This window comes from Tribolium madens, unplaced genomic scaffold, assembly GCF_015345945.1.
Source record: "Tribolium madens isolate multiple individuals breed KSU strain unplaced genomic scaffold, Tmad_KSU_1.1 Scaffold_19;HRSCAF=116;Tcas5.2_LG9, whole genome shotgun sequence".
NCBI lineage: Eukaryota > Metazoa > Arthropoda > Insecta > Coleoptera > Tenebrionidae > Tribolium > Tribolium madens.
Genome location: NW_025400983.1, coordinates 9,654,270 through 9,676,039, shown reverse-complemented (window position 1 = coordinate 9,676,039; position 21,770 = coordinate 9,654,270). Strand labels below are relative to the sequence as shown.

Sequence of the window (21,770 nt, the reverse complement as noted above, 5' to 3'; positions counted from 1 at the left end):
ATTAGCAATTTTTCACTTGATTTAAGATTTTACACTTTTTGGTGTCATTTTTTTAAATAAAAACTCTAAATTTTTAGCCATTTCAATAGATCTTTTAATTATTGTCGAAATGACAACACCAAAATATTAAGTACATATTATAAGTCCATAAAGTGTAAGAAGATGAATGCTCCACTTATTTTAAATTGTTAGCAACTAACAAACCAATCGTATCARAACAAAAATTACACTGAACATTTCTWAATATCTACGAACCAACAAGTGTAAAAGTTTTGCCGTTCAAGTATCAAATAAATTATCAACTTAATTAAGTCAGTTTAATTTTATTAATTTGAGTTTTTGCTATTTTGATTGATATGCGATATTGAAGCGGTAAATTTATGCTATTTTGCTGTACTATACAGAGTGTTTCAAAAGTAGACCGCCATACGTTAACCAGTAATAGAAAATGTCATTCTGAAAAAAGAAATTTAAATATTTTTCCGTTCTTCATTCGTTAGCGAAGAGTAACAATGAATTTTGTACAAGGCATAATAAATTAAAAACCATGACATTTATGAAGTAACTTAGTTTCAAGTCTCATTTATTTGAGGCAATGGAAGGTATTTTAAGCAATTTTTGTAGTTATTTTAAGTCTTTACTTGGCTTTTAATTTTTTTCTAATTATTTTTTTATCTCGTAAATGAATAGTTTTCAGAATAATGTTTATGTCAATTAACAATATCACTCAAATGAGACTTGGAACTAAGCAATTGTACAAAATTCATTGTTACTCTTTGCTAAGCTTTAACTCTTTCACGAATAGATTGAAAAAAACTTTTAACTTTTAACGGCTATATTGGCTCTAAAGTAAAATTATTAATTTTGATAAAAAAAACATTCAAAAACATACWGCTTTATCTGTTATACAAAAAAACATTGCCCAAATTATAGTAGATGCGCCGGGCAACAATTTCCATTTCACGTTTGCGGTAGAAATCTTGAGGTTCCATTTCTGACCCAATTACTTTATCAACATTCGAGTGTGTGTTGATCTAGTTAATACATAATATCAAGTTGGGTCCGGCAGTGAACCATATTTGGCACTTGTCCACGTTACGTTTTCCCATAAACCCCTTTAGATGTTTCCCACCACCTCCTCTTGGCCCCTACAGATAGAAACCCTGGCTCGTTGAAGAGGACTGCGGTCTTGGGAGCGAGCCGGTCACGTCATTCATATCTGGGTAATGTCTTGTCCGCGGGTTATTGGATGTGTTAATACCGGTGTCGGACAGGCCATAAACACAAGACGGCTTGTGCAGATGGCGACACTACTCGCTGGACACTCGTTACATCCTGATTACGCGGCCTCGTTTCATCGTAAACGCTTCCGGTTGGCTCGGAACATGTTGGACAAGTACTTTGCCTCAACAGTTTTGTTACTTGCATTTACATAAACTAAATCGAGGCAAYAGACCCTTGATTATACACARACTTATAATATTTGTTACAAATGGGTTCGTTACAAATACWATAAMATTCAAAGATACCATAAAATGTGACCGAAAACTACTTCAACCCCTATTTATCTTTCCATTATTCAAAAKAAATAAACAAATTAGAAATAGGTTAGAGCACGACTTGTTTGTCTAATTCTATATTACYCTGCTCTATAATTTTATAATAAGTAAATAAATATAAATTTGKTTTGMKGGTGAATTTGTCTGCACGCAAAGTTTGCCAATCAGAATCCGAAACGTTTAGATTTTTTCCTGTSWGTTCCCTTCCGCGTCTAGCATTTTATTTGCATGCTGAACGATTCGTTTTTTCTCAGAACATCCGTTCGATACGCTAAGTGGCGACATAGATCGCGGTTATTGGAATCAAGGGTGAGATAAAGAGTCGTTAGATGGCGCGTCTATAGCTCATCTCTTTCGCTTACTTTAGCCAAGAACGGAGGAGTAGAAGTAGGCTAGTTTAAATTTTGGACAAGCCCCATTTCCGACATGAATTTATCATGGTTGAAAATAAGATTTTTTACAAGGGAACTTTGGCCGAAATACWCGAAAGGGTAAGAAGACCTTGTTTGCAGCTTGTATGCAGTTATTTAAGATTTAATTTAATTAGAAACTCTACTATATAGTTTTTACAATTTTATAAACATAAAATTAAAATTGTTAAAAACCAAAGTCATAAATTGTACAATTAGTAACACATGTCTAATAAATTTACAGCTYTGTAGTTTTTTAATTAATTCTTAATTTTATTTTATTTTTCAATTCGTGGGGGTTAATTTCTGTTTTTCTTTTTTAATTAAATTTAAAGTTTTCTCACAATTGAGATTCTGTGACGAATGATTTGATCATAATTTACTGTAAATGAAGCTGTTTTGTTTTGTAACTTTGCGTGTAATCAGGTAGATATTTATGAAACGTAATCTTTTGCCATTATCTGTAGAAATGGAGCCGTCCTATAATCACAATATATCAGATTGGTTCTGATGTCACAGAGAAAGAGAAGGGGTATTGTAATATTCGTGCGATGGTCATTGGGGACATCTTGCAGTAGAAATCTCTACTGTTACAAGTTATTTGTTTAAATTTCCACCACGGTCGACCACACATCGAAAATTTATCTCTTGGAATAGGAATAAATAAATAAAATATGTGAAGGTAGAGGAAATCACTGCTTGTTTATTTAATCAAATCAGTTGAATTTTTGATGTGAGCATAGTATATTAAAGTACAAGTACCAGAAGGTATCTATGCAAGCACAAACCTGAAATTCCGAAACGAGCCACGTAGCGGCGAGTTGAGGAACAAATGAGTGCTTGAAGAACCTTCTGCAACAAGTGCTTTCTACTATTTTTTCTATTTTGCTGTTTTATATCATATCATAAATTAAAAAACGAAAATTTTCCTTTTTTTTGTAGAGAATTTTGCGACGGTTGGCAACATTTATGTGGAATAATTTTAGGCGGCTGCAAAAAATAAAAATAATTCTTATTTTCACATTTCAAAATGAATTGTGAAGAAAGTCCGTCACTAAAATTAAATTAACGCCAACGACTTATTCCAGCACTCAAATGACGTCATTTGGGCGCTGGAATTGACTTATTCTAACACGGAAATAGAAAAACATCTTTTAAATTTTATTTTTGTTAGAAATTCWGTGTAAAGAAATTTCGAATCGATGAWGTTTGATACGTGTTTTTGGTGGAAAGTCGTGTTTCGGGGAAATTCGTGCAATTATAACGTGCGACATTTGTAGTAAAATATTGCAGAGATAACTTCAATCAAACGGTGGTGTTTCTCCACTACAAAGCCATTATTGTAATCCTGCTCCCTAATATGTGTACGTGGGYCTTTGATTTATACATAATATTCGGCGAAGGGCCGCCTCTCAGCCGCTCCTCTACCTCTCTCCGTTATTATACATGTATACTTTACAGCTTAGCAAAGGATAACGGCCATCAATTCAAGCCTGGATATTACTGGATGCGATGCTCCGCTCAGAAATACATTTACGGAAACTGAAGGGTTTTATTATTCTTTATGGCCATCGAGTTAAATTGTTTCAAGCAACATAACAACCTGAAATATTAATCAGCCTATAAAATAATGTAATCTACCCTCCCAAATAAATATGGATATATAGCGCCTGGAATTAATCCGTTGCTCAGTATCTTTTGTTTGAAAATGAAAATACGTATTTGCTTATTTATCGACGAGATAATACTGTCTTTTGGCTTTAATTATGGCCCTATTGACACGTCTCCTATTAACCGGCCGAGCAGTCTATTTGAGTGAAACCCACTCTAATGGCTTCATCCCGGAATTACTTCGGGTCGTAGCAATGAATAAAGGGTGCTTAACCTGCACGACGTTCTCCTGGACGACGTTATTGTGAGTGACGAGCGACCGTTGCGTGGACCYAGCCAATATTAGGGCTCCTGGGTAACGAGGATGGGTGACTGGAGCTGATTCCAAACGGACAGATGCTGCCTCTGATGGAGCTCGATGAGGAGTTATATGATGGCGCCGASACACCGCACAGAATTCCGATGTCCGCTCTGAATATCARACTTAAAAATCTTTACTTTGGCTTCCCTTATTTACCAAAAACTARCTGCACATCAAACAGGATAAAATTTTATCAAATTATGATAAATTATGATATTATACAGTGGAACTTCATTAAGTTGAAGTACCTATTACCAGTTATCGAGGTTTCGAGATATAGATAGAGTATAGTTTTTTTATACAGGGACACTTTAACTTTGTACATAGCTTTATGTTCAGTTTAAAAAAGCACAGATCAATGCATTGCTGTTATTTAATGATTATAATAATAGTCTCAGTAGCGTATTAAGAGCAACGAATTAAAAAATTGCTTTATTTAAAAAAAGATAAAGACAAAACAAACAAAAAAATTACAGGCAGACATTAAATAGTTTAGAGCAAAAAATTAGGTGCATAAAAATTGCGGGTATTTYACACAAATTTGATTTACCTACAAAGGATTACAGCAGAGGGAAACCAGAAATCTGTTTAACTTACAGAGGAATGCGATTTAAAGAGGTTTGAGATATCAAAAAAAAATTAAATTAATTTCTATTAGTAAATGCTTGGAACCAGCAAAGTACTTCGACTTATCGAAATTTTCAGATGTAGAGGTTTGATTTATCGAGGTTCTACTGTACTGACAATTTTCGCATTTAAATTTAATTACGAATTTAATTACGAAGGCATTTAAAAAAAAGTCCACTTTAAAACAAAAAACAAACAGTAACAATTTTTTTGTTATTACGTTGGTAACTTTGTAAGTTTAAAAACAAAGTTTTGTGTCAATAGCTTTATTCTTTACTGCAATTGATCAAATAATAATTTTTGGAAAAACCAAAATAACAAAAATAAATTTTCAAGGTGCTTTTCTTTATTAAAAGAAAACATTTTGTTTTAACCATTTAGAATGGTTAATGGTGACCATGTATTGCCAAGACATACAAAGTCTAAATAACGATTCCGCTCTTAAGCTAGGGTTTCGTACAAAGTAGTGCCGTAATATTACTGCCGTAATATGACGGCGAATGACGGCGAATGACGTCACGAAAAAACGGTTCCATATTTTTGAACTGAGATGGTTTCCTAAAAGATGGTCAACATCACCGTATCAATTTTTAATAACGTACCTAATGCAAAATGTGATCGCCACCGTCATATTATGGCAGTAATATTACGACACCGCTTTTTAGGAAACCCAAGCTTCATTGAAAAAATGTTTTGCAAACATTTTTTGGTATAAAGAAGGAGCACTCCACTCCTTGTATATGACAAAAGTGTTTTCATGCAATGCGTAGGTGTTTGGAAAAACGATTTAGAAATTTAAAATGCACCCGGAAACAAAGTGTACAAAATTTCTGCAAAAAAAAATGTGCTGCTGTACGGGAATTRCAAGGTTTCCAGARCGTGAAATCAAAAGGGTTATGGCTTTACTTAATTAGGTTATTTGTCCTTCAGTGATGCGATTTTCTTTTACCTAAAAGTATACGTAGAAAAAGATTTCAGTCAAATGTAAATCTAATTGCTATTAGTAAAAACACTTTTGCTGACTTTCCATAAAGTTATTCTTKATSGTGTACATCTGAAGAAAGGTTAGAAAGGAAGTTATCCTRAAAAATTAAATTTTGTTTAAAATCTGTTTAAGTCTTCTGCTACAGCTATAACTAATTATTTGAGGAGTGTACAAACTACAGAAATCTACGCAATTTATTATCCAATATTTGTTTTCAAGTTTGTATCGAATTTTGTATTGATGATTGCACTTTATAGACGCTATAGTCCCATAAAATTGTGTTAAACGTTTTGTTTGTTTAATCACAAAGTATCTTCTATGAAACATTTTTTTAATAAAAGATGGTATTCTGTTTTTACCGGCAAAAATTTAAAAATAGTTAGAACACGTGAAAATAATGTGGGTTTGCCTATGAACAATTGTTCAAAAACGATTCTTTACTAGAAATAAATGGAGAAAAAATTTAAAGTACCGACACGCCGATTGCGTAGAAACCGGTACAAAATAGTAGTCATCACTCATCTACTGCTTTCAAATTTTGAAGCTTGTAGCTCTCTCCGTTTAGGAGATATTAAAAAAGATGAAAACGAATTTCAAATTTTGAGAACATTTTTATCTCTGGTAACAAAGCGTTTCTGAACAATTTTCACACAATTTTCACGTGCTCTAACCATTCCTGAATTTTTGCCAATAAAAACAAAACCACCCTGCATATTTTTTAGTTTTATAAAAAAACATTTTTAATTTTAAAATAGTCAGCAAAAAAAGGTCAGTCTAAAAAAGTCAAAATAACTCAACTTGTCCAAATGTTTATAGTTTCTGAGGATTGAACCTGCGTTTTAGGCTTGGAAAATTCGTCAAAAGAATGAGATATAAATAAAGTTTACATTTTTTCAACTTTATTCCAAAGTTTACATTGCTAATAGTCAGTGACATTTGAGGTAATGAAATTCGGTGATAATCTTCCACGAAAAAAATTGATGCACAATTTTTACTTTTTTATTATTTTATTTTTTTAATTAAAAGTATTTTATTTTATTTTTATAACCATATAATAAATATCGAAAAATAAACTACAAATATTATATTTGTTTACAATTTTTGTTGGTGAAATTTAAAGTTGCGCGCAAAATTTAAACTTATTTGGTAATTTAAACTCTTATAATATCTTAAAAACTATATACAGGGCGAGTCACTTATAATAAAGACGTTAACCGATTTTCAGACGCAACCGAAAATACATTCCCGCAGATAACTTGGCTTTTATTGTGTTTGGAAAATTTAGATTATTAAATTCAAGTCAATGTAATTGTTGATATGTCTTTTATCGAGTCTTTCGTTAAATTTGACAGTGTCATCAATTTCACATTTTTTTCGCATGAATTCAAAATGTACTCAAACGACGAAAAAACTGACATGATTTTGACAAATGGAGGATGCCACAAAATACTATGGTTAAATCTGTACCGTCAAAGGTACTGCGTAGGATTTATGAAATATATCAAAGCTGTTACAGATATGATCTTTGAAAAATTTCAAACAGAATATCAATTAACGCATAGTGGTATTTAAAAATGTATTTTGGGTTACGTTTGACTATCGGTTAGGGTTTTTATTATACATAACTCAGCCTGTGTATACTCGTACATTTAGATAAAACTATACAACTACATATTAAAATTATTCTGTATTATGCCGGCGCATCCACCATATTTAATAAGTTATAATATTAGYATTTCAYTAAAAAGAAAAKGTTTTTGTAATTGCTATTAACAAATAGATTAATAACTGGTTTTAAATACAATAGGGTCAACATTACTGGAACRCTTTATAGAAATATTTTTTTAGTAGGTATGCGTTTACTAATCGAAACTTAAATATTTATGTAGGCATTTCGATGATTTGGGTATTGAATATTGCGTATGCATAAATTGCATGGCAAACTTCTGCAATTTGTAGCATCTGCTCCGTTGTTGTAATTACCGTTAATGATGTACACGTTCCCGAATTTATTGTCGGCCGTATAGCTAGAAAATAAAACAATATATGCAGAAACGTTCATACTCACATATCACAAGCAACAGCCGGTCCGGATGATAATCAGGCGAGCAGTGGAGACAATATTCATATGTGATTTAGGACGAACAGTAATTAGAGCCGCCGTTATCCGCGGCTGCTGCGTCAATATATCTAACACTCCTGTCTTGCTGCTTGCTATCCGAACACGCACACTATCATAATGTGCCAGTGCTTATTTGCAAGTGTTATTCAATTTATCTGGCCGCACCCGCGCTTGTTGTTTATTGGTTRGCTGTGATTTCTACACGTGTCTACAGCACGTGTGAGAACCTTCCTTCACCCCGCATTAACACCGCTTCCTACACGAAATTTAAGTTTGAATTTTGCGAGCTTTTCGCGCGTCACGTGCCTGTGCTCATATTCTTACGAGAAACTTACTGCTAACTTGTGTTTTATTCGACGCGAGATGCTGGATCTAAGTGCAGACGGTATTTATCCGTCAAGAAACTTCGAACGTTTCCAAATCACCACCACCTAGACGCTTTACGACCACTTTTCTAAAAACTGTCGTCAATGAACATTTACTTCTATTATTAAAAAAACAAAAAGCAAAGAACGAAGCTTCAGTATTGAAATAATGGTTATACGAAAAGTTTCTTTTTGGTTTAGATAAAAAATTATAAAAAAATATTTTATAGATATTTGAAGGTTAAGACAAAGTTAATACACAAATTAGTTTGCTGCTTTTACTGCAAAAAAGACTRTACGTTAAATTTTTGGGTGACCGTTAAAAAATGAATTAAATGTGGTTGTGTTGTAGTTTGTGAAGTAATGGAATCATCTGGCGTATTGTCGTATTGTCGGCCGTTAGAATACCTCAGCTTTTGCAACAGTTGCTAAGTGGCTCGAAGATTGTAGGAACTATTTGCGGAACTATAATTGCCAATATAGCGGTGAAATATCGAAAGCCTAAGCGATGGTAATTGTTTCTCTTTAGTGCATACATGCTATAAACACAATTATTAACACAAGGCGCATAACCCACTACTTTAAGCTATTGTAGTAGGATGACACATGATCTACTATACTAGTTCAAGAGTGTGGATTTGGTCGCAGCCGCTTTCATTATTTATAACATATCGCATAGGGTAAGTAGAAACAGAGTGTTTAATGATAAGCTTATTCGTCTCATATATCAGTGAGGTCGTCCTTCYTCACGTTACCGTGAAACTTGCTTCGGAAGTTCCGGTGTGGAAACGAAAACTGAAATTATTGCTGACAAAAATACTGCGTCAATTAATCACGTTCTATGGGACAACTGCAAGAAATAAGCTTTAAATGCCCCGCTGGTATTCCGCTTTCATGGCCTAGTTCAGGAATGCCAACATCTTATTTATTGTGACTTGGAGAATTATCCACTAATTCATTCCATGATGGCTCTGTCGTAAAACGAACAAATTTCATATCTCTTGTTGTGATACTGACGATATTAAAACGATAAAGGCCTGCCGGAGCCAATAACGTGTTTCCGTTCCGACTGTTTTCAATCAGTTTGGCAGATGTCGCCGTCGTGCCATTGAAACAGACAAATCGTCGGACACATTCTTTGCAAAATTGACTCTGTTATTTCGGTGCGTTACACAGTAGGCTTGAGAAATAACAAGCATTGATCAGATCGCTCAAATCGAACCTAATGTGCCGTGCCAACTCTGCACCCGCTTTACATACCCAATTCTTTACACGTCCGTTCGGAAACAACGGCCGATCATCCGATGGTAATTTCGCACCGAGATGCTTGACGAGATTCATTACCAACATCCCTTTCTCTTCGAGGGTATTTGACGGGACACTGCGGTGAACTCCATCTACCCGTCCCACATCSCAGAAGTGATCGAGTTAGTGATGTCACGTGTCGTCAAGTGCCCCATCCGTTTTGACAACGGTTACACGAATCAAATTACCCGTGACTACAAACATGCCGAGGCCACGCTCATTCTCTTCGTCTCTCTTCGCTCCAAATCCTCACCCGAAGACAGAATGACGCACATTTCAACCACCACAAGTTGATAAAGCTCTCATTAATACACCCATCAGCATTCTCCAGCAAACGGTAAAATAGCACACTAATAGTCGAAAAAATAAATTTATTCACATTTCATAAAAGTAGGAGTAGTTGCACTTGTACTGGGGGACAGCTGTGATYGTCGAGCTATTTCGCGTCAAAGTGGTGAATTAATTCAGCAATTTGACGTCCGAAAAGTTAGGTAACAGCCTGTGGTAATAGGACTGTAAACGTCAGGAAATATGTTTATCACTTCAGCTGGTGGACATTAACTTGTGGTCTTACAAACGCTCCTGAATATTGAATAGGACATGGAAACATAACTGCGAGATCACAGGACATGACAGTTCCCTTCTACTGCTCGACCATTCCCTAAACTGATTAAGAGCAACCAACACATAAAACGACGTAGAAATTAAAATGCAATAAATTTACTGCAATTCCATCGTCAAGACAAAGTAAGTTTGTAATGAAATTAGCAACCACCGCCCATTAACGTAGAAGGACAACAAAAACCTAATGTAAAATCTAAAAGCGTCCTCTAAACACACCAAAAACCCTTTATTTTAAATTGTTAATGGAATCGTCTCGGCGAGAAATTAAGTTGTAGACAAAAAAATAATAGAATTTATCATTAGCAAATGTCCACTTGGCTTGGGTGCAAATTGGTACTTAATGATTTAGTTTTGCGTGGTGGAGAAAGAGTGAATGGTTTTGGAACATATCAGCAATGTTCAAATTGAATTCACGTCGAAGCTTACAGCGTTATTGGTAGCAGACAGGATTGATGGATAGCTGACAGGAGCGATCAATCCTCTCGCAAATCTTTGTTATTCATGAACAGAGTTTTAAATAGAGGGACGTGATAGTCAGTTTGTCTCTTTTAACGCTGCAACGATTTGTAAAAAAATGGTGGATTTACATATTTAATGTCACAGAACTAAAATTCTATATAACGATGATTTATAACATAATTGATACGATTACATTTTATTGGTAGATGCCAATATTTAAAAAATGTTATTAGAACAACTACTTAGGATATTGAAATAAATTGTAAAAATTATATATTACTAAAAATGTTGTGCGAGTATATTTTTCGTAGTTTTTAACCTGTTTGAAATTTCACATTAAATCTGTCAAGATGTTAAGCGATAGAAAAACCTTTACAGTAGTAAGTGTAACGGTCAATTTGGCAATTTTGTTTAAAATAGCGCATTTGCGTGGTAAGTATTTTGTCGATGACGCTAATAACTGTGATGACTATTGGCCACCGAAGTGAGATATTAGTAGGACGAAATGTATCGAAGTGTAGAAACACAACATCAGCACAGTTCACATTCCGCGCCATAAAAGCCATAAACTAATCAAAGTGTATGATGAATCACGCTACATAAATAAAGTAAATGGCGTTTGCAATTGGCGTGAGTTATTATTCCATCTCTCACAGCAACTATATCAAAATGGATAGCTGTTCAGTGCTCACTGTTCGCATTAACAGCGAGCCACAGCCTAGATTTTTAAACTCCGCGGATTTATAATGAAATTCCGGTAGTATATCATTAATATGTATTGCCTTTGGTGGCCAACTATGTGCTTTATCTACCCACCCGATTAGAAGAATTTCCACSTAAATTTCTGGCATAAATCCCCGATTTGACAAGGTTTTCTTTCGATGCGATATTCGTAATTATAAGAAATTATAACGGGGATGATTGCRACGCTACATTTTYAATGTTATTAAAAAAGTGTGTGAAAAAATCACATCCAGAATAACGACCGGCATTAACAGAGGGTCTAAATAGCAGTAAGCATATTTTATTTTTTATTGAAATTGGCTTTTCGTAGCAGGCAGAATATAACAGGGCCGTTTGTCCGTCTCTAATTAAACTATATTGTATTGCGGTGTGGACTGTTAACAAGTAAATATGTTTAATATTCGTATCAAGCTAATCCAGAGTAGGCACCGAACTTGCTCCAGTTACGACCAATAATCTTGGCGTTCATTGTGAAACATTTTACTTTTAATGATCTGCTTCACCGCAAAACGCTAAAAATGTCACCTCAAGCTRAACTTTTTAAATCATTTYGGAAATAAAAATACAGAAGCAAAGGCTACAAAATATTTCTTATGTCGCATCATTTTKAAATAGACTGCAGAGGCACAGAGGCTGCATAACTATACATAATAAGATGCATTTAGTTATGCTATTGTATGAAATAATACGTGTAAACTTATTGGTAGGCGAATGAGTTAGCATAGTTGTATAGAAATAATATAACGTTCACGGGGCGCCTAAATAAGCATGATATACGGGCGGCAATAACGCGCGAATGTAAGAAACAAGAAATCATGTTTAATATTGACGCCACTTATCAGAGAGAGCGGCCTCGTCTTTGCCGTTTCGCTTGGAGTTTGGCTGGATTTCAGTCGTCCATCACCGGTGGAAATCATCCGGCCGTCTGGAGCACGTTATATACGACCTCGCCAGCCGTGTCTTATACTGGAGATTTCTTGGCTACGTTTAACGGCTAACACAGGACCGGATCCAAAAACTCACGTATGCGTTAAAGTTTACGTTCGGACAGTTTGGAAGATTGTTTAAGCTGTATTTCACTTCAGTAAGCCTAAGTGTACTGTAAAAAAAGAATTTGTAAACACGTATTTATTATATTAATTTTGTTACTGTCATTGTTGCCAAATGTACAATTTTTAGAAATAAAAACAAGTGAGAAATTTTGTAACTTATTTTAGCTTAAACTATCATAATTTTCTAAAGTGGTAAACTACAGGAACAATGATTTTATCACAAAGTTATAAAAAATAAGTAGAAATTGTTGACACTAACAAGAAATATTTTTTTATTCAAGTAAAAAAACTTTAAACGTTTCATTTGCAATAATCAATGTCCAAATCAAGTGCAAAATTTAAATTAAATAATAGTTATTTATTATACAAGACGATAAAGAAAATGTTTATCTACGAGTGAAAAGGTTTAAAAGTTTACGAGTGACGAAGTCACGAGTGGACTTTTTTACGAGTAGATAAACAATCTTTTTCGTTGTGTATAATATTTTTTATTTTGTACTCACCTACCAGAATTTCTTGTATCTGGCTGATGAATACACTGGTCAAAATGGAGTAGATAAAAATTACTTTATTTAAGTAGACGATAAAAGACTACTTTATCTACTAAAAGAATATAAACAGTAGATAAAAATTACTTTATTTTACTAGACGATAAAAGACTACTGTATCTACTAAAATTAGTTGATAATAGCAATCTTTAACATTGAGTACAAAATAATAGCTATTTACGGTATTAGACCAGTAGCAACATTTTTATGGCCACGCCAGTACTTTACAGGTCGATCCGTATGGCTGTATGTTTGGCAAAGTTATAAAAATTCTATCGGTYGTATATTGTATAAGATTTTTTAGGATAYTGCAACGATCACTTTCAAGTTAAGGAAAAATTTATGAAAACAAAAATTTAACTATCAGTTACGTAGATTTGCTGTCCAAGTTCAAAAACTTGATACAAAATTTTGCTATTATTTCTACTGTTAGTAATTTATGAACAGACAAAGCTTTCTCTCTAACAAAATATCCATTTTAAAAATAAATATTATATGAATGAAAATATTTTCCTTTATCGCAATTGGTCATCTCTAACAGCAATTATATTAGATGAAAAATTTTCATTAAAATATATTCTATGTAGAAATGTATTTCTTTGTACAGATATTTTTAGTGCTGCTTTTTGTTTTTTAAACCACTAATTTTTACATAGTGTTAATACATGCGCTTAACATAAAAAAATAATACACTATGGGTCGGTTTATAGAAGACGAATCAAAAAATTAATTCGTTTTTAAAAGTTAATGCGCGATAAGCCCGTGAATCTGAGTATCTGGTTGGTTCAATTTGAGCACGTGACCAGTGCAGCACGTGACGTTTAACTGCAATTAATTTAATAACGTTTCTATAAACCGGCCCTATAACTTTAATATGTACATACAATTCTTAATGATTGATTAAAATTTAATGTCTAAATATAAAATAACACGAGAGGCTTAGTGCACTGGCTTAAAACTGTAGAACATGATTTGACGTTTCTATTTAAAAARAGTGAGAATACAGAATTTTATAAAAAAAATGATATCTTATTTTTTWWAAATAATGTTTTGATCTAATTTTGTACAATTATTGTAGAAAACTATTTTAATAGCTACCTTAAAGACCAGGTTCTTAATTTCTAATAATGTCTATTTATGGTATTATGGATTTGGAGATTTCAATTAGAGCTTATTCCATATCTGGTGGCGAACTGACAGCAACAGTTTGCAATCGGGTGATCAAATAAAAACCAATATTTAAGTAGGAAAAATTATTTAGATAAAATCGTTAATGAACTTATTAAAACCAACGATAGCAGCGATGAAAGCGATTATTGCTTTAGGATTGTGAGAAATATAATTCTTAAAAATTATTTTCATGCGTTAACAATTTAAAAATGTGTTCACCATTTTTCATCTTATGTATATGAGTACCTACTTATTACATTTTTTTAAAGAATAACATTGGTTTTGAAATATTATTTGGTTCGACGCCTATGAACAATATTTTTTTAATGGTAAACATATGTTTAGTGTCAAAATTCAGTCATTTTTGACAAAGTCAGTTCGCCACCAAGGAACACACTTTACCTCTGTTAAACCTTCTGAAACCAGAGATTGCCAACAAATTCATACGAATTATACAAAAGATGTAATTCAATATTTTCTATAATTTTTTTGTACCGTTTTCTGAAATTAAAATCGTAAAAGTATTTTATTGTTAAAACAACCTAAATGTTCTGCAAATACAATGTTTTTTCATAAAATTTCATAAAATTTTTACTGTTGTTCTAATAATAAACTTTAAGTGTAAATTCAACTTTTTTATAAATAAAACTCCAAAACCGATTCCCGGGAAAGTAGATTCTTGAAGGGTCGACATGGTCAGTTTGCCTCGAGCTGTGGAAACTCGTCCTCGGAGAGTTCCAATTTTCGTAAGTTTGGTCTGAAATGATTATAATCCATCCCTGTGGCATTGAAGGCGTGGGTCTTACTGATACCAAGCGATATGTCTAACCGACATGAAGTATAGCTGACAAGCGGCCGTTCTTAATGACACTGTCAAAGGTTTGCTTGATTTGTGACGCCAGGTTTCGATTAAAGGCATCAGTTTCAGACCTTAGCGGAAAATATGGCAGTGCGCCATCACCGCCTCTTCCTCCATTGGCAAGCTAATGGCGCCGAACTCGTGACGGATGGCCGTCTTGGCGATGATACACCCCACCAAAGATGAGATATTACCACCAAGTAATGTGCTCAACCACTCAACAAATTTATTGCTTTCTTCCAAAATGTGCAGTACTCTGCGGCCATATTTACAACCGCCGAGCTTATTAACCCAGCCTTATTATTTTTTGTCTCCCGAAATTTCCTGTGTGCGGCAATTTGTAAATAAAGAGGCTTATATTCGTCGGACATGGCGACCTTAACATCATATTTATGTTGTAATTAGAAGAACGCGTTGTTAGCAATGCTGTCGGACGGTGTTGGGCGTCGGTCTGTTTCAGGAATAAACGACGCCGTGAAATAATTCCCGAGCAATTCCGTTTGGTTGTAGTGGCCGCGAACGGTGGTAGCCGTTACCCGTTGGACCATTCGTAACAATTTAGACCAGCTGGCACATGATATTACGGGACATCACATATTTATGGGCGAACTGGGCACGAAGAGCTTCTCTACGGTCCTTCTCCACCTTCCCTCGGCTCCCCGAACTTCCCCAGTTCCGGTCAAGTAAGTAATTACCAGAGACACGGCGACAAAACCAACACGATGCAATTCTTTCACCCTAACTAATTTATGAAAGGTCCTGATCGAACCGTGCTAATTAAAAATTTCAACTTTAATAAATAGAAATTAACACACTTACACTCGTGGCTATTAAGACAATAAAAGTCTTTTAAACTATAAAACTTGTATTGTCTCCAATTTTTTTTTACTAAATTTAAATTAATTTTAAAAATTGTTAGAAAGAACTTTGTTAATAAACATCTTGACAAAATGCCAAGAGTTTTTTATGTATGTCCTCTTAGTATCATAAAAAATGGGACAAGCCATTTTTTTTATAATTTGCATCATGTAATAAAACTGACAACTAATAACTGTAACAAGTGACAAAAATTTGTAATAATAATAATAATAATTGAGACTGTCAAGTACACTGACCGGCAAAATTATCATGAGAAAAGTGATTTTTTATTGAAATAATGTATAAAAAAAATAAATGAATCAGAAAATAATTAATCAACTAATTAACGTTAAGTTAAACTAAAATTACGATTTAAACTTTAACATTTAAACTACATTTTAATGATTAGCAAAAGAAACAAAAAAGCGAATTTTGTGCGGATCAGTTTTTAGCTTAGATAAGTTTTTCTTACATTCGGAGGCAACCATTAATACCTAGTATTGCTTCCTCGAGCTTGGAAAGCTCAGTTTTTTATTGTTGTTTTTCGAAAATTAACGTTGATTTTGATAATTTTACATTTAATCAGTAAACAATGAATCTACACCAATTTTTTTTTAAAAATCCATTGTCGACTGAGTTACTTGATAATCCTATATCCTCAATTTTAGTACATACTATTTTCAAAACCCTTTAGTCAATAAATCGTCAAATTCTAAGTGATGCGATAACTATGCCGGTCAGTGTATAGATTTTAAGGTCTCTTTTAAATAAAGTTGGTAAGGTAAAAATAATCAAAGATTTGGAATACGAAGGAACAGTGCAGGATTCGCTCTTACAGTATGGAGTAGGCAAAAGTGCGGTTAAAAGCATTAAGTTAAAATGGCAAAATGACCTATCTTTTTATAAAGTGTTTTACTTGTAATATTTTAATTTCTCTATTTTAATTCCGTAATGAAGAACAGTGATAAAGTGATGTTTATCTTACTGTCATTACCTCGTTTTTTATTAAATCAATTGTACAGTTCAGGAATTAAAATTTCGGGCAGTATTTTTCTGTCACTTCAAAAAGTTCACTGTAAACTACCTTTTACTGTCATCGAGACTGACATTTGACAATTCAATTTTTCTGTCGGTGACGCTATTTTTGAAAGTCAAAATGACATATACATGACAAAAGTAAATAAATGAGGTTATTAATGTAAAAGTTGTTTTAGAGTTCACATTATAAAAATGACAATACTGCCCGATATTTTAATTCCGCAACTGTACATATAAAATATGATGTGATCGACGACTTAAATGTACCATATAAACAGTATAAGATATTGGTGTTGAAAAAAATATTTACAATTCGTATAAATTTACAAGATAACTAAAAATTTTGGGAACATTATACAGGGTGTTTCACACAAACTTTACGAGGCTTGCGCCAAATTTACGCACTCAAATATACAAAAGTCACAAAACACTGRATACAAAAAGTACACACTTAATTATTTAATTTTTGGAAACCCGTGACAGTAGTTGTCAAACTAATAAATGCTAATCATTGTTTCATTAATAATCATAAAATGCAGTTTTTCAAAAACAATCATAATTATTTGTTCTATCAAGAGACGGCATGAATATGATTCTAGTTTATCTATCTTAATCACTAACTAAAAACGTTGTAATTTTTGAAAGAGTGAACAAACTAGAGAAAAATATCCAATTTTCAAAATTTGTAATCGAGTTCGTATCGGAATATGTATTATTGATTGCATCTTACAGACGCAGGCCTCGTAAAATTGTGTGAAACACCCTGTATCTATTATTTGCATTTTTTAAACCGTTATTCGATTTTAAGAAATGAACCTGTTGGTAAAGATTTCCACACAAAACATTTGTCTCATGTTTTGTGTTTTTTGGTGACACTAAAATCGTAAATTTAGTATTTGTTTATTACTGTAACACTAAATTTACATTGAACATGAAGTATAGTTACATTACGTACATTTTTAAGTGCATTATTTTAATTAATTATGAAAAATTCTGATCAAAGCTATGCTAATTAAAAATTTAATTTAATTGGAAGGAGCTTGTAACAATTAAAAGAATTTCGCCGCCATTCAAATTATCCAGTCTTTCCGTTTTTTCGGGGGTAGCTTCCCTCAAATGAAACAATTTGCCTTTGCAGACAGTAGCACTTTTATTTGTCCGACATAGCCGTTTCCGGCTGTTCTATACCGTAACAGTCATGGAAACATTCAAATAAGCATGACATTTTAGCAAGGTTGACAATAGTGATGGTGATGGTGTTGCTGGGGTGCCGTTGAATAGAGGTGGAGGTGGAGGAGTTGAAGTAAGACATGCAGAGCTTAGGAATGACCTCAATTGAGAGAGGCGTCGATGTCACGTCCCGGTTTGAAGCCGAGTCTCGAGGGAGTGCGTACCGAACGGGCCCCTGCTGCGAGATAAAGGACGAAGAACGCCACCAAGAGTTATTATCCTTGACTAGATTTTTCTATCAAATTAATTAACTTAACCAAATTCTCTATTATTTTACGGCATCAGTTAGATAACGAGGACATCATATAACATCAGTTAGGGTCAAACTGGTAAATGATTATTATTGTGGAGGAAAATACATTCCGTACAAAGTGGCGAACGATAAAACTTTATGTATATTACATGTAGTCGGACGGAACGACGCAATGTGACGGTGTAGCCATTTCCACATGTTTATGTCGTATCAGAATAGCGCTGTACAGCACTAAACTAGCTCTTAATTAACCTGCAGGCTCGAGCTACGACATGCTAAAGCGGATCTGGACTGACTTAACTGATGAATTAAGGGCGATCTAGTTAAAATGTAGTTGAATTTTTGCGAAAACTAACTATTACCGGTCGTTTTTCACAAATTAAAAATTTAACTTACGCGCGCTTTCCAACAGGAGAATGGCCATTGTAAATTGAGCGTGACAATTCAGTCCACAATTTGAAAAAATTGAAATGCCAAAATATCAACGAGTTTAGCTAGTGTAAAAAGCAAACACTATGCATGTTCTAAGTAATAGCTAAATGTTGGTATTGTCCATTTTTTATTATTTGCTGGTAGAAGTAGTGTGAATCAAGAACACGACATGACCTCAGTCTGTTTTTATTATTTGACATCTTCAAAAATTTTGGTACTGGAAAAATTAAAGTTTCTTTATGGCATTGGGTCTGTATAGGGCTTGAATTGATTATTATGATGATATAAAGGATATAAATACAGGCTGTTTCGGGTAACCTTACATTAGAAGTATTTTGAGTTCTAACAGTGTTATTTATCTAAAATTTTGACTTACCTATAATCGTTTAGATCCTGCACTTTTGGTAACACCGGAAATGGGTACCAACTTTGTTATGTTTTTTATAGCGTTTTTGGATTACTCAAGTGATTATAAAAGTATTTTTATCAGATTTCCCTATACGTAAATTTAACCGTTTTTGAATTGTTTAGACTTTTTTGATATTTTTTTAATTTGCATCTTCTCCAAAAATCGATAACTCTACCATTTTTAATTATTTTGAAATCGTATTTGGGCATATGAAAAAGAAAGGTTAGAGCTTTTATTTATAATTGTAAAAATAATGAACAAACCTCCAAAATTTAAGGTGATGTTTGGGAAACTTCAAATACCGGTAACTGAATTTTTTCAAAAGGAAGGCCCCAATTTTTTTCTTTACCAAAAACGGTTAAACTTAGGTATAGGAAAAACTAATGAAAACTTTTTCAAAATCACTTGAATAATCCAAAAACGCAATAAAAAACAACTTTCTATTGAAAATAACGAAGTGGATGATGGATGCGCCGCCGGTACAAAATTAAACAGCACTATTCATAACAAAACAATTTAATACAATAACAAATAAGTTAAAAAACATATAGCTTGTAATAGTTAATTTCTTTTATAATTTTATTTTAAAATTTAGCGCAGTAGAGGGCAATTAATTCATACTCTTTGATTAAAAAAAATGATGAGTTATTTTATATATTTTTTGAATTATCATCTACACATTTCTAGGACAGCCTACCTCTAGTTCTTAAAATTTCGTTTACAAAAAAGTTTTCAAAAAAACGTTAATAAAATTATTCTTATTCTGATTTTGATAATACTTTTATTTTTTATCCACAATCACTCTATAAAGAGACTTTATTTCAAACTTTAGATGCGTATAAAGTACCACTTTATCCACTAGTGGAATAAAGTAACTTTATTCCACTGTTAGTAACCAACGCACCGCGTAACAGCTTACTACGTTTAACCGAAAGCACATTTGGCGTGACGTTCAAATGTCAGTTTAATTTTTAAATAAGTTTGGAATAATTTGGGCCTGTGATTGTGGATAAAACGTAATATTACAGTCGTGTGTTAGTCGCATTTTATCCACTAAAGAAAATTAACCGCTCAAACTGACGTTCTCGCGGTTAAACATTCTTGCGTGGATAAAACGCTATCTAACACACTCTTACAATAAATAACTATTATTTACATTAGATATTTGACTCCTTGTGAATTGCGTCCTGCTTGTGTAAAAATACATGCTTGTATTAATATTTGCAATATGCATATGACACATGTGCAGATTTGATAATAACATGTTGTACTGTAGCGGTTTACAACAGTTTATTTCTGACAATTCAATAATTACATTATACTTTAGTGTTTTAGATATGACATCAAAATAGCATAGTTGGTTTATCAACCGATCAGGGAACTTTATAGTGTAATAATTACACAGTRCGGGTTTTGCCACTCTGTTTAGTTCCATCGAATTCAAATTTATTCGCACGAGTCTACTCGTAATCACAAAAATTTCATCTCTGTCGACTGTCTTAGACTGTGATTAGTGAAAGATGAACGACATCGGGCCGCTAATTAGTCGATCGGGGAGATCGAGAGGAAACATCAACCGACGGCATTCAGCATCCACACCGGATCAGTCTCAGGGCTTTTAATTAACATTCCTCACCTCACCTCCTCTCAAGGCGTTACTTGCAAATTAAAGGCAATAACTGCCAGAATGAACATCGGCAAAACATTACAGAGATGTGCAGACGTCGTTTTTGTTTGCTAATTGTTGAATTAATTCCATGTCCTTTCATCAATTCGACTGGAAAYAGGGGGGCTGATAGTGATGCGAGATTCGGCGACGGGACTACCAATGGATTCTTTACTYCAATTACAYTACAGTCTTTCCAACAAACTACTCGGTTTAATTACACAACAATCGAAACCCTAACACAATCACTTCTAGTTTCACTTACTTTAAACAGAATTTACTTTTTAGAAAAAACACCCTCTTTGTCTTTTTTATTTATTTCATTTTATTATTACATTAAGTAGTTCAGTTTGAGTAAGTTAAATAGTATAGCCAACTTTAAAATCCTGGACTCAGAAGGATAATGCAAGGACCGTGTGGCCTAATGGATAAGGCGTCGGACTTCGGATCCGAAGATTGCAGGTTCAAGTCCTGTCACGGTCGAAGCTGATTTTTTATTTCAAAACTCTTTGTTTTTAATTTTTTTTTGGGTTTTAAATTTATTAAACGTAGCAGAAATGGATAAAAAATGTTTTGGTGTTTTCTAAATAAAGGAAAGCTTGGTTAGAAGAACAAATTGTTTTGTGTTGTAACAAAGCCGAGCAATTTCAGCTAACACTTTATGTTGTCCTGTAAGGCAGAAGCCTAAAGAGCTAATACTTTGTCCTTGTGGGACCATAACCTGTTATACAGCGTCTATAAGGTGCCTAACTCTAGTACCCAGGGTATTTCGTAAATACCTCTTTTAACTTGTTGYGAAAGCTGGACTTTGTCCGAAGCCGACCAATAAAGTCACCGACATGCCATTATTGACTTAAACCATTGCCATAATTTATTCAAGCTTATAAGCGAGCGTCGTCACGTAGTTTTGCAGATTGTACAAATGTCGGAGAGGTGACTCCAAACAATATCAGGCGGGCGTCCATATTAAAGAGTCGAAATTAAATCTGAGATATTCAAGGTATTAGTAAAGGTCTCGGCGTGGCACATACGGCGGGCAGTAAAAGTGATTTGTGACGGTAGAAATCCTCCGCATTGCAAATC

General features: G+C 33.6%; 1 non-coding gene across 1 annotated transcript; it reads left to right on the top strand.

The window, feature by feature from the left end:
- The first annotated feature begins 21,097 nt into the window (after positions 1 to 21,097).
- Positions 21,098 to 21,170, top strand: Trnar-ucg. The gene has a single exon. It is a non-coding gene; the product is annotated as a tRNA-Arg (tRNA).
- Positions 21,171 to 21,770: the final 600 nt, after the last annotated feature.